Below are 12,011 nucleotides of genomic sequence, written 5' to 3'. Positions count from 1 at the left end.
TCAGTCACAGCAGAGATGGCCACACCCACTCCCTCAGTGAAGGCAGTGTTCCAACCTCCCTCAGCCCCGCCCCCTCTCCGCAGGTTACCATGGACTACAGAGGCTGCATTCTGAGGCCAGGGCGTTCCGAGAATGCCAAGGGCAGACATGATGACCTTAAATGATTTCCTCTTGTGTCAGTGTTGGTAAACTTTAGGAGCTAGGAAATGGTCCACTTGACAGAAATGTTCAAATTTACTGGCATTTCATATATTCTCTGCTCTAACATTGTCCTGACTCTTTCTGTATATTCTTTACTTATGTTTTGGTTTTCCTTAATCAAAGTGTGTCTTTTAAATCTTTTCAAAGAAGATTCTTTGGACTTACTAAATCACCTGAATTTTATACGTTTTCTGTTGTATTAAGTTCTGCTCATATCTTTATTTATCTTTTCTCTATGTTCTCAGGGTTTATTGTTTTCATCTTCTGATGTCAATTAAAACACTTGGTTATTCATTTTAATAAATCTTTTTACTTATAAAGATTTGAACTTTTGAAGATTCCAGCTTACTTGTACGTGTCTAAGGGTCAGGTCCTCTCCATTGTTGCTGGCCTAAGGCTTAGTTCACCATACAGCAATGTATATATTGACCTATTTTCCCCTCGACTTTCTGTGATTCCCTACATCTCACCTTTCTTTGCAGACAAGCCATTTGAAATACACTTAACTTATTTCACAGCCAATAAGTCTTTGAAATAATGTGTATTTTTTAGAGAAATCTTCTTATATAATTAGGCAGAAAATCTGACGTGCCATAGTTTTCAAAACAGCATAATTTCACTCTTCTCAATGATTAATCTGTTGTATTACACAACCTTGGAGTATTTAGCTTTATCAATGGCATATCCTTGAAAAATGTTTTAGAGATCCTACCAGTCTTTGAAAACATCCTTGTGCCTTGTTTCAGTTCCAGTTTTATGTATATTTTCTGCCTTGCACCCGATTATTCCTACATCTGATGGATGGCCTTGGGAATCTAATTCTGGTATTGATGGTTATGGCTGATTGTCTCCCCTTGTAGCTGCTTTCTTCATTACTGTGTAAATTTAGATCATGAGCTCATGTTTAGCTAAACAGCTGACCTTGTAAGAGGCTTAGGTGTGAACGCTCGTAAGTTTCAGCAGAGAGTCGGCCAAGATTTATTTGTGTCCCTCCAATGAGTGGCCCGAAAGGACCCCGTTTTCTACAAGTGTTGGTCCAATACTCCCTCTAGAGGCAGGGGACTCAGACAGGGCTGCTTTGCGTCCCCCGATCTGGGGCAGGGACAGTGGGCGGCCTGTCACCCGGGCAGGAGCCTCTCCGCGTGTGTCCCAGGGACCCATCTGCCTGCGAACTTCGGTCACCTGGCAGGAAGCTACGATGCCCAGACCTATGCTTAGCTGTGCAGCGCGGTGTACTGCGCGGACACGTTCCACACACACTTCAAGTAAGAGGGCGGCCTGAGTGGAAAGGTGAGAGTTTGGGCACCTGTGCAGACAAAGAAGGCGCCCTTTGGCCTGGGCCTAAAAGCTTGTGACACTCCACTGGGCCTGCCGGGCTCTGAGGGCCCTGCCCTGGGCCCCCTGCTCCCCTGCCCTTTGTTCAGTCACAGCAGAGATGGACACACCCACTCCCTCATTGAGGGCAGTGTTCCAACCTCCCTCAGCCCCGCCCCCTCTCCGCAGGTTACCATGGACTACAGAGGCTGCATTCTGAGGCCAGGGCGTTCCGAGAATGCCAAGGGCAGACATGATGACCTTAAATGATTTCCTGTTGTGTCAGTGTTGGTAAACTTTAGGAGCTAGGAAATGGTCCACTTGACAGAAATGTTCAAATTTACTGGCATTTCATATATTCTCTGCTCTAACATTGTCCTGACTCTTTCTGTATATTCTTTACTTATGTTTTGGTTTTCCTTAATCAAAGTGTGTCTTTTAAATCTTTTCAAAGAACATTCTTTGGACTTACTAAATCACCTGAATTTTATACGTTTTCTGTTGTATTAAGTTCTGCTCATATCTTTATTTATCTTTTCTCTATGTTCTCAGGGTTTATTGTTTTCATCTTCTGATGTCAATTAAAACACTTGGTTATTCATTTTAATAAATATTTTTACTTATAAAGATTTGAACTTTTGAAGATTCCAGCTTACTTGTACGTGTCTAAGGGTCAGGTCCTCTCCATTGTTGCTGGCCTAAGGCTTAGTTCACCATACAGCAATGTATATATTGACCTATTTTCCCCTCGACTTTCTGTGATTCCCTACATCTCACCTTTCTTTGCAGACAAGCCATTTGAAATACCCTTAACTTATTTCACAGCCAATAAGTCTTTGAAATAATGTGTATTTTTTAGAGACATCTTCTTATATAATTAGGCAGAAAATCTGACCTGCCATAGTTTTCAAAACAGCATAATTTCACTCTTCTCAATGATTAATCTGTTGTATTACACAACCTTGGAGTATTTAGCTTTATCAATGACATGTCCTTGAAAAATGTTTTAGAGATCCTACCAGTCTTTGAAAACACCCTTGTGCCTTGTTTCAGTTCCAGTTTTATGTATATTTTCTGCCTTGCAGCCGATTATTCCTTCATCTGATGGATGGCCTTGGGAATCTAATTCTGGTATTGATGGTTTTGGCTGATTGTCTCGCCTTCTGGCTACTTTCTTCATTATTGTGTAAATTTAGATCATGAGCTCATGTTTAGCTAAACAGCTGACCTTGTAAGAGGCTTAGGTGTGAACGCTCGTAAGTTTCAGCAGAGAGTCGGCAAAGATTTATTTGTGTCCCTCCAATGAGTGGCCCGCAAGGACCCCGTTTCCTACAAGTGTTGGTCCAATACTCACTCTAGAGACAGGGGACTCAGACAGGGCTGCTTTGCGGCCCCCGATTTGGGGCAGGGGCAGTGGTCTGCCTGTGACCCGGGCAGGAGCCTCTCCGCGTGTGTCCCAGGAACCCATCTGCCTGCAAACTTCGGTCACCTGGCAGGAAGATACGATGACCAGACCTATGCTTAGCTGTGCAGCACGGTGTACTGTGCGGACAGGTTCCACACACACTTCAAGTAAGAGGACGGCCTGAGTTGAAAGGTGAGAGTGTGGGCAGCTGTGCAGACAAAGAAGGCGCCCTTTGGCCTGGGCCTAAAAGCTTGTGACACTCCACTGGGGCTGCCAGGCTCTGAGGGCCCTGCCCTTGGCCCCCTGCTCCCCTGCCCTTTGTTCAGTCACAGCAGAGATGGCCACACCCACTCCCTCAGTGACGGCAGTGTTCCAACCTCCCTCAGCCCCGCCCCCTCTCCGCAGGTTACCATGGACTACAGAGGCTGCATTCTGAGGCCAGGGCGTTCCGAGAATGCCAAGGGTAGACATGATGACCTTAAATGATTTCCTCTTGTGACAGTGTTGGTAAACTTTAGGAGCTAGGAAATGGTCCACTTGACAGAAATGTTCAAATTTACTGGCATTTCATATATTCTCTGCTCTAACATTGTCCTGACTCTTTCTGTATATTCTTTACTTATGTTTTGGTTTTCCTTAATCAAAGTGTGTCTTTTAAATCTTTTCAAAGAAGATTCTTTGGACTTACTAAATCACCTGAATTTTATACGTTTTCTGTTGTATTAAGTTCTGCTCATATCTTTATTTATCTTTTCTCTATGTTCTCAGGGTTTATTGTTTTCATCTTCTGATGTCAATTAAAACACTTGGTTATTCATTTTAATAAATCTTTTTACTTATAAAGATTTGAACTTTTGAAGATTCCAGCTTACTTGTACGTGTCTAAGGGTCAGGTCCTCTCCATTGTTGCTGGCCTAAGGCTTAGTTCACCATACAGCAATGTATATATTGACCTATTTTCCCCTCGACTTTCTGTGATTCCCTACATCTCACCTTTCTTTGCAGACAAGCCATTTGAAATACCCTTAACTTATTTCACAGCCAAGAAGTCTTTGAAATAATGTGTATTTTTTAGAGAAATCTTCTTCTATAATTAGGCAGAAAATCTGACCCGCCATAGTTTTCAAAACAGCATAATTTCACTCTTCTCAATGATTAATCTGTTGTATTACACAACCTTGGAGTATTTAGCTTTATCAATGACATGTCCTTGAAAAATGTTTTAGAGATCCTACCAGTCTTTGAAAACATCCTTGTGCCTTGTTTCAGTTCCAGTTTTATGTATATTTTCTGCCTTGCACCCGATTATTCCTACATCTGATGGATGGCCTTGGGAATCTAATTCTGGTATTGATGGTTTTGGCTGATTGTCTCCCCTTGTAGCTGCTTTCTTCATTACTGTGTAAATTTAGATCATGAGCTCATGTTTAGCTAAACAGCTGACCTTGTAAGAGGCTTAGGTGTGAACGCTCGTAAGTTTCAGCAGAGAGTCGGCAAAGATTTATTTGTGTCCCTCCAATGAGTGGCCTGCAAGGACCCCGTTTTCTACAAGTGTTGGTCCAATACTCCCTCTAGAGGCAGGGGACTCAGACAGGGCTGCTTTGCGGCCCCCGATCTGGGGCAGGGGCAGTGGGCGGCCTGTGACCCGGGCAGGAGCCTCTCCGCGTGTGTCCCAGGGACCCATCTGCCTGCGAACTTCGGTCACGTGGCAGGAAGCTACGATGACCAGACCTATGCTTAGCTGTGCAGTGCGGTGTACTGCGTGGACACGTTGCACACACACTTCAAGTAAGAGGTCGGCCTGAGTGGAAAGGTGAGAATTTGGGCAGCTGTGCAGACAAAGAAGGCACCCTTTGGCCAGGGCCTAAAATCTTGTGACATTCCACTGGGCCTGCCGGTCTCTGAGGGCCCTACCCTGGGCCCCCTGCTCCCCTGCCCTTTGTTCAGTCACAGCAGAGATGGCCACACCCACTCCCTCAGTGAGGGCAGTGTTCCAACCTCCCTCAGCCCCGCCCCCTCTCCGCAGGTTACCATGGACTACAGAGGCTGCATTCTGAGGCCAGGGCGTTCCGAGAATGCCAAGGGCAGACATGATGACCTTAAATGATTTCCTCTTGTGTCAGTGTTGGTAAACTTTAGGAGCTAGGAAATGGTCCACTTGACAGAAATGTTCAAATTTACTGGCATTTCATATATTCTCTGCTCTAACATTGTCCTGACTCTTTCTGTATATTCTTTACTTATGTTTTGGTTTTCCTTAATCAAAGTGTGTCTTTTAAATCTTTTCAAAGAAGATTCTTTGGACTTACTAAATCACCTGAATTTTATACGTTTTCTGTTGTATTAAGTTCTGCTCATATCTTTATTTATCTTTTTTCTATGTTCCCAGGGTTTATTGTTTTCATCTTCTGATGTCAATTAAAACACTTGGTTATTCATTTTAATAAATCTTTTTACTTATAAAGATTTGAACTTTTGAAGATTCCAGCTTACTTGTACGTGTCTTAGGGTCAGGTCCTCTCCATTGTTGCTGGCCTAAGGCTTAGTTCACCATACAGCAATGTATATATTGACCTATTTTCCCCTCGACTTTCTGTGATTCCCTACATCTCACCTTTCTTTGCAGACAAGCCATTTGAAATACCCTTAACTTATTTCACAGCCAATGAGTCTTTGAAATAATGTGTATTTTTTAGAGAAATCTTCTTATAGAATTAGGCAGAAAATCTGACCTGCCATAGTTTTCAAAACAGCATAATTTCACTCTTCTCAATGATTAATCTGTTGTATTACACAACCTTGGAGTATTTAGCTTTATCAATGACATGTCCTTGAAAAATGTTTTAGAGATCCTACCAGTCTTTGAAAACATCCTTGTGCCTTGTTTCAGTTCCAGTTTTATGTATATTTTCTGCCTTGCACCCGATTATTCCTACATCTGATGGATGGCCTTGGGAATCTAATTCTGGTATTGATGGTTTTGGCTGATTGTCTCCCCTTGTAGCTGCTTTCTTCATTATTGTGTAAATTTAGATCATGAGCTCATGTTTAGCTAAACAGCTGACCTTGTAAGAGGCTTAGGTGTGAACGCTCGTAAGTTTCAGCAGAGAGTCGGCAAATATTTATATGTGTCCCTCCAATGAGTGGCCCGCAAGGACCCCGTTTTCTACAAGTGTTGGTCCAATACTCCCTCTAGAGGCAGGGGACTCAGACAGGGCTGCTTTGCGGCCCCCGATCTGGGGCAGGGGCCGTGGGCGGCCTGTGACCCGGGCAGGAGCCTCTCCGCGTGTGTCCCAGGGACCCATCTGCCTGCGAACTTCGGTCACCTGGCAGGAAGCTACGATGCCCAGACCTATGCTTAGCTGTGCAGTGCGGTGTACTGCATGGACACGTTGCACACACACTTCAAGTAAGAGGGCGGCCTGAGTGGAAAGGTGAGAATTTGGGCAGCTGTGCAGACATAGAAACGCCCTTTGGCCTGGGGCTGAATGCTTGTGACACTCCACTGGGCCTGCCGGGCTCTGAGGGCCCTGCCCTGGGCCCCCTGCTCCCCTGCCCTTTGTTCAGTCACAGCAGAGATGGCCACACACACTCCCTCAGTGAGGGCAGTGTTCCAACCTCCCTCAGCCCCGCCCCCTCTCCGCAGGTTACCATGGACTACAGAGGCTGCATTCTGAGGCCAGGGCGTTCCGAGAATGCCAAGGGCAGACATGATGACCTTAAATGATTTCCTCTTGTGTCAGTGTTGGTAAACTTTAGGAGCTAGGAAATGGTCCACTTGACAGAAATGTTCAAATTTACTGGCATTTCATATATTCTCTGCTCTATCATTGTCCTGACTCTTTCTGTATATTCTTTACTTATGTTTTGGTTTTCCTTAATCAAAGTGTGTCTTTTAAATCTTTTCAAAGAAGATTCTTAGGACTTACTAAATCACCTGAATTTTATACGTTTTCTGTTGTATTAAGTTCTGCTCATATCTTTATTTATCTTTTCTCTATGTTCTCAGGGTTTATTGTTTTCATCTTCTGATGTCAATTAAAACACTTGGTTATTCATTTTAATAAATCTTTTTACTTATAAAGATTTGAACTTTTGAAGATTCCAGCTTACTTGTACGTGTCTAAGGGTCAGGTCCTCTCCATTGTTGCTGGCCTTAGGCTTAGTTCACCATACAGCAATGTATATATTGACCTATTTTCCCCTCGACTTTCTGTGATTCCCTACATCTCACCTTTCTTGGCAGACAAGCCATTTGAAATACCCTTAACTTATTTCACAGCCAATAAGTCTTTGAAATAATGTGTATTTTTTAGAGAAATCTTCGTATATAATTAGGCAGAAAATCTGACCTGCCATAGTTTTCAAAACAGCATAATTTCACTCTTCTCAATGATTAATCTGTTGTATTACACAACCTTGGAGTATTTAGCTTTATCAATGACATGTCCTTGAAAAATGTTTTAGAGATCCTACCAGTCTTTGAAAACATCCTTGTGCCTTGTTTCAGTTCCAGTTTTATGTATATTTTCTGCCTTGCACCCGATTATTCCTACATCTGATGGATGGCCTTGGGAATCTAATACTGGTATTGATGGTTTTGGCTGATTGTATCCACTTGTAGCTGCTTTCTTCATTATTGTGTAAATTTAGATCATGAGCTCATGTTTAGCTAAACAGCTGACCTTGTAAGAGGCTTAGGTGTGAACGCTCGTAAGTTTCAGCATAAAGTCGGCAAAGATTTATTTGTGTCCCTCCAATGAGTGGCCCGCAAGGACCCCGTTTTCTACACGTGTTGGTCCAATACTCCCTCTAGAGGCAGGGAATTCAGACAGGGCTGATTTGCGGCCCCCGATCTGGGGCAGGGGCAGTGGGCGGCCTGTGACCCGGGCAGGAGCCTCTCTGCGTGTGTCCCAGGGACCCATCTGCCTGCGAATTTCGGTCACCTGGCAGGAAGCTACGATGCCCAGACCTATGCTTAGCTGTGCAGCGCGGTATACTGCGCGGACACGTTCCACACACACTTCAAGTAAGAGGGCGCCCTGAGTGGAAAGTTGAGAGTTTGGGGAGCTGAGCAGACAAAGAAGGCGCCCTTTGGCCTGGGCCTAAAAGCTTGTGACACTCCACTGTGCCTGCCGGGCTCTGAGGGCCCTGCCCTGGGCCCCCTGCTCCCCTGCCCTTTGTTCAGTCACAGCAGAGATGGCCACACCCACTCCCTCAGTGAGGGCAGTGTTCCAACCTCCCTCAGCCCCGCCCCCTCTCCGCAGGTTACCATGGCTTCAGAGGCTGCATTCTGAGGCCAGGGCGTTCCGAGAATGCCAAGGGCAGACATGATGACCTTAAATGATTTCCTCTTGTGTCAGTGTTGGTAAACTTTAGGAGCTAGTAAATAGTCCACTTGACAGAAATGTTCAAATTTACTGGCATTTCATATATTCTCTGCTCTAACATTGTCCTGACTCTTTCTGTATATTCTTTACTTATGTTTTGGTTTTCCTTAATCAAAGTGTGTCTTTTAATTCTTTTCAAAGAAGATTCTTTGGACTTACTAAATCACCTGAATTTTATACGTTTTCTGTTGTATTAAGTTCTGCTCATATCTTTATTTATCTTTTCTCTATGTTCTCAGGGTTTATTGTTTTCATCTTCTGATGTCAATTAAAACACTTGGTTATTGATTTTAATAAATCTTTTTACTTATAAAGATTTGAACTTTTGAAGATTCCAGCTTACTTGTACGTGTCTAAGGGTCAGGTCCTCTCCATTGTTGCTGGCCTAAGGCTTAGTTCACCATACAGCAATGTATATATTGAGCTATTTTCCCCTCGACTTTCTGTGATTCCCTACATCTCACCTTTCTTTGCAGACAAGCCATTTGAAATACCCTTAACTTATTTCACAGCCAATAAGTCTTTGAAATAATGTGTATTTTTTAGAGAAATCTTCTTATATAATTAGGCAGAAAATCTGACCTGCCATAGTTTTCAAAACAGCATAATTTCACTCTTCTCAATGATTAATCTGTTGTATTACACAACCTTGGAGTATTTAGCTTTATCAATGACATGTCCTTGAAAAATGTTTTAGAGATCCTACCAGTCTTTGAAAACATCCTTGTGCCTTGTTTCAGTTCCAGTTTTATGTATATTTTCTGCCTTGCACCCGATTATTCCTACATCTGATGGATGGCCTTGGGAATCTAATTCTGGTATTGATGGTTTTGGCTGATTGTCTCCCCTTGTAGCTGCTTTCTTCATTATTGTGTAAATTTAGATCATGAGCTCATGTTTAGCTAAAGAGCTGACCTTGTAAGAGGCTTAGGTGTGAATGCTCGTAAGTTTCAGCAGAAAGTCGGCAAAGATTTATTTGTGTCCCTCCAATGAGTGGCCCGCAAGGACCCCGTTTTATACAAGTGTTGGTCCAATACTCCCTCTAGAGGCAGGGGACTCAGACAGGGCCGCTTTGCGGCCCCCGATATGGGGCAGGGGCCATGGGCGGCCTATGACCCGGGCAGGAGCCTCTCCATGTGTGTCCCAGGGACCCATCTGCCTGCGAACTTCGGTCACCTGGCAGGAAGCTACGATGCCCAGACGTATACGTACCTGTGCAGTGCGGTGTACTGCGTGGACACTTTGCACACACACTTCAAGTAAGAGGGGGTCCTGAGTGGAAAGGTGAGAATTTGGGCAGCTGTGCAGACAAAGAAGGCGCCCTTTGGCCTGGGCCTAAAATCTTGTGACACTCCACTGGGCCGGCCGGGCTCTGAGGGCCCTACCCTGGGCCCCCTGCTCCCCTGCCCTTTGTTCAGTCACAGCAGAGATGGCCACACCCACTCCCTCAGTGATGGCAGTGTTCCAAACTCCCTCAGCCCCGCCCCCTCTCCGCAGGTTACCATGGACTACAGAGGCTGCATTCTGAGGCCAGGGCGTTCCGAGAATGCCAAGGGCAGACATGATGACCTTAAATGATTTCCTCTTGTGTCAGTGTTGGTAAACTTTAGGAGCTAGGAAATGGTCCACTTGACAGAAATATTCAAATTTACTGGCATTTCATATATTCTCTGCTCTAACATTGTCCTGACTCTTTCTGTATATTCTTTACTTATGTTTTGGTTTTCCTTAATCAAAGTGTGTCTTTTAATTATTTTCAAAGAAGATTCCTTGGACTTACTAAATCACCTGAATTTTATACGTTTTCTGCTGTATTAAGTTCTGCTCATATCTTTATTTATCTTTTCTCTATGTTCTCAGGGTTTATTGTTTTCATCTTCTGATGTCAATTAAAACACTTGGTTATTGATTTTAATAAATCTTTTTACTTATAAAGATTTGAACTTTTGAAGATTCCAGCTTACTTGTACGTGTCTAAGGGTCAGGTCCTCTCCATTGTTGCTGGCCTAAGGCTTAGTTCACCATACAGCAATGTATATATTGACCTATTTTCCCCTCGACTTTCTTTGATTCCCTACATCTCACCTTTCTTTGCAGACAAGCCATTTGAAATACCCTTAACTTATTTCACAGCCAATAAGTCTTTGAAATAATGTGTATTTTTTAGAGAAATCTTCTTATATAATTAGGCAGAAAATCTGACCTGCCATAGTTTTCAAAACAGCATAATTTCACTCTTCTCAATGATTAATCTGTTGTATTACACCACCTTGGAGTATTTAGCTTTATCAATGTCATGTCCTTGAAAAATGTTTTAGAGATCCTACCAGTCTTTGAAAACATCCTTGTGCCTTGTTTCAGTTCCAGTTTTATGTATATTTTCTGCCTTGCACCCGATTATTCCTTCATCTGATGGATGGCCTTGGGAATCTAATTCTGGTATTGATGGTTTTGGCTGATTGTCTCGCCTTCTGGCTACTTTCTTCATTATTGTGTAAATTTAGATCATGAGCTCATGTTTAGCTAAACAGCTGACCTTGTAAGAGGCTTAGGTGTGAACGCTCGTAAGTTTCAGCAGAGAGTCGGCAAAGATTTATTGGTGTCCCTCCAATGAGTGGCCCGCAAGGACCCCGTTTTCTACACGTGTTGGTCCAATACTCCCTCTAGAGGCAGGGAATTCAGACAGGGCTGCTTTGCGGCCCCCGATCTGGGGCAGGGGCCGTGGGCGGCCTGTGACCCGGGCAGGAGCCTCTCCGCGTGTGTCCCAGGGACCCATCTGCCTGCGAACTTCGGTCACCTGGCAGGAAGCTACGATGCCCAGACCTATGCTTAGCTGTGCAGTGCGGTGTACTGCATGGACACGTTGCACACACACTTCAAGTAAGAGGGCGGCCTGAGTGGAAAGGTGAGAATTTGGGCAGCTGTGCAGACATAGAAACGCCCTTTGGCCTGGGGCTGAATGCTTGTGACACTCCACTGGGCCTGCCGGGCTCTGAGGGCCCTGCCCTGGGCCCCCTGCTCCCCTGCCCTTTGTTCAGTCACAGCAGAGATGGCCACACACACTCCCTCAGTGAGGGCAGTGTTCCAAACTCCCTCAGCCCCGCCCCCTCTCCGCAGGTTACCATGGACTACAGAGGCTGCATTCTGAGGCCAGGGCGTTCCGAGAATGCCAAGGGCAGACATGATGACCTTAAATGATTTCCTCTTGTGTCAGTGTTGGTAAACTTTAGGAGCTAGGAAATGGTCCACTTGACAGAAATATTCAAATTTACTGGCATTTCATATATTCTCTGCTCTAACATTGTCCTGACTCTTTCTGTATATTCTTTACTTATGTTTTGGTTTTCCTTAATCAAAGTGTGTCTTTTAAATCTTTTCAAAGAAGATTCTTAGGACTTACTAAATCACCTGAATTTTATACGTTTTCTGTTGTATTAAGTTCTGCTCATATCTTTATTTATCTTTTCTCTATGTTCTCAGGGTTTATTGTTTTCATCTTCTGATGTCAATTAAAACACTTGGTTATTGATTTTAATAAATCTTTTTACTTATAAAGATTTGAACTTTTGAAGATTCCAGCTTACTTGTACGTGTATAAGGGTCAGGTCCTCTCCATTGTTGCTGGCCTTAGGCTTAGTTCACCATACAGCAATGTATATATTGACCTATTTTCCCCTCGACTTTCTTTGATTCCCTACATC

Source organism: Mesoplodon mirus (genome assembly GCF_964341445.2).
Source record: "Mesoplodon mirus genome assembly, chromosome: 1".
NCBI lineage: Eukaryota > Metazoa > Chordata > Mammalia > Artiodactyla > Ziphiidae > Mesoplodon > Mesoplodon mirus.
Note: the sequence above shows the minus strand (reverse complement) of the source record.